Raw genomic sequence first — 2,588 nt, 5'->3', positions numbered from 1 at the left:
AACCAATTCGGGGGTGGGGGGTGGGGGGAGTGGGTTTAGCGCGAATTTTTGTCTTTGCGTGTAGGACTATTAGAAGAGGCGCAGGGGAGCCATGCGGGGTATTCTCCGTTCTGGGGATGCGCCGGGTCGCGCCGAGGCCCTTTTCCCGAGGCGGCGGGCGCTGCTCCCGGCCCGGGCCGCGGCCCTCCCGCCCCGGCGAAGCCGCGCGGTGGATTGTGGGCTGGGGGCTGCGGCGGCCTCGCAGCAGCCTCTGGCGCTGTCTCCCCGGAGCCGACCGGGCCAGGCTAGGCCGGGCGGGCCGGTGGGGTGAGGCAAAGCAGTTGAGCAGGGAGTTGAAGCGCTAGGGACAGTGGTCGTGGCGCGGCGGCAGCAGCTCCCCTGGAGGCCGGGGATGTGGGAGAGGCGGTGGCAGCAGCGGCGGAGGCGGCGCTGCGGACCCGGGGGAAACTGCTGGCTGACAGGACACCCGGGAGAGACGTGAGGGAGCCGCCGCTGCCGCCTCTCACCCCGGAGCGGAGCTGGGCTCGAGAGGGCAGCCCTGTGCTCCCCGAGCCAACAGGCCAGCCGGCGCGGGGCGGGGGCGGGAAGCCGGGCTCGGGCCCGGCCGGGCTCCCGGCGCCAAGAGGTGGCGGCCGCGGAGCGGCAGCCTCGATGCGACGTGGAGGGCTGGAGGCGGCGGAGATGCACTAGGCCTCGCTCCGGGCGGCTGCCCTGGACCCGCAGGTAGGTGTGGGGCCGGCCTCCTTCGGGCCCGGCGCGTTGCGGCCCACCCTCACCCGACCTTCTGCAGAGAGAGGGACTGAGACCCCACCCTCTCTGTCACCTCCCCAACCCGCAGCGGACAGAGTTTCAGGCACAAGTGACCGGAGCTGAAGCGTCCATACTCCTCTCTGCCACCTCCTATTCCTTTCCATTCTGGTCCGGATTCAGGGCTGGCAGCTGTGCTCCCTACCTTCTGCTGCTCTCGCCCCTCTCCAGGATCCCACCTCTGAACTTCTATCACCCCCTTTGACGCTGCCACCAAACTTTCTTTTTCTTTTTCCAGTCGGGCCCTTAGCGCCTTTGGATACCACTGGAATATTTTTTTAAAAAAATTTTCCCTTCTCTCTGGGGAAGGCTAACCCAAAGAATAACGCGGTATTTTGCATTTTTGGCAGTTTGTTACAATAATTTGTTCAATAATGAATTTTCTTCAGTTATGCTTCCTTTAATTTCTGCATAGATACAAAGGCAGGCCATCCCTGCCCTCTCTTCGTTGACTTGGGAACTTTTGCCTGCCTATTATAGTTAGCCACTTAGTCCGTTCATTAGGATGGTAATTTTAGAATTTTGGCTGACGGGGTTGCAAAACCTTTATTTTAAAGTCCTTTTTAATCCGCTTTATTTCTTGGTCTTCATCGAAGTTCTTACTTTCGAAGAATTGTTTGGAATGTTTTTGTTTTTAATTGGCTCTATTTCTGATTTGTCAAACCCAGGGCAGTCTTAATAGTATAGCTTACAAGGCAAGTGATTCAGTATAAATTACTTGTATACTGAGAACTGTGTTACTGTGATAACTAAAATTGTGGATTTTGATGGACTTTCACGTTTATAAATCTAATGGCGAGTTCTCATTGGAGAAGTAAGTACACTGAGAGCCTAAATGATTTGTAAGCAGTTATGATCAAACAGATGGAATGATGGGATTTGTTTGTTTTACTGTGTTGTATTGCAGTCAGCATCTGATATCTTAGAAATGGTTATTGATGGTTCATAGTGACCATCTTTGCTCGTGACAGGCTTGGGTAAAAATGATCAATATGTGTAATTGATAGTTGTGGCCTGGGGGATTAAATATTTCCTGTTTTATTGTGATTTGGCTATTTTTGAATTATAGTAGTCTGAGGATCACTTTTAAAAGAAATGAAAATGTTGTAATGGGTTTTTTGTTAATTGTTTTTTGAGATAGAGTTTTGCTTTGCTGCCCAGCCCAGGGTGACACATGCAGTGCCACAATCATAGCTTACTGCTACCTAGAACTCCTGGGTTCAAAAGATCCTCCTGCCTCAGACTTTTGAGTAGCTAGGACTACAGGCTTGCCAGGCTAATTAAAAAAAAATTTTTTTTAGAGTTTGGATCTTATGTTGCCCAGGGTAGTCTTGAACTCCTGAGAGGCCTCCCAAAGTGGTCCTCATGCCTGAGATTATGGGCATGAACCACTGCGCCTGTGGGGTTTTAAAAATAATGAATCAACAAAGTGTAAAGACTGTCTATAGCTTTTTGTTGTTGTTAATATATACTATTTTGTTCTTGTAGAAGAACTATTGTTACTATGCTATGAACAAATGCTATTTGTTAGTATAGCATTTGGCTTTTTGAAACGTTTTTCATTGTTTTCAAAATTATAATGGGGAATATTATCCAAAATTTAGAAAAAGGTGATTGAATTTACATATATTTATGTTTTCTGGAAAAGTTAAAATTTATAGCTAGATGAGATAATTATGTTTTTATATCAGAATTAAAATAAAATCTAAGGTAGCCCATGAAACAGCAAACTTTGCAGAATATTTTCTTTTTTTTTTTTTTTTTTTTGAGACAGAGCCTCA

General features: G+C 48.8%; 1 protein-coding gene across 3 annotated transcripts in view; it reads left to right on the top strand.

Moving 5' to 3' along the window:
* Window positions 1-224: 224 nt before the first annotated feature.
* Window positions 225-2,588, top strand: part of VPS54 (VPS54, GARP complex subunit) — a 124,606-nt gene continuing 122,242 nt past the window's right edge. For 2 of the 3 annotated variants that reach the window (XM_023512093.1, XM_023512094.1), the window contains exon 1: window positions 225-723. The gene's annotated coding sequence lies outside the window, so the exon portion shown is untranslated. The remainder of the gene's footprint in view (window positions 724-2,588) is intronic. The other variant, XM_003787955.3, reaches the window with a different exon arrangement.

The sequence above is a fragment of the Otolemur garnettii genome, unplaced genomic scaffold (genome assembly GCF_000181295.1).
Source record: "Otolemur garnettii isolate 467f Iridium unplaced genomic scaffold, OtoGar3 scaffold00024, whole genome shotgun sequence".
In the NCBI taxonomy this organism is placed as follows: Eukaryota; Metazoa; Chordata; class Mammalia; order Primates; family Galagidae; genus Otolemur; species Otolemur garnettii.
This window is presented reverse-complemented; position numbering and strand designations above follow the sequence as displayed.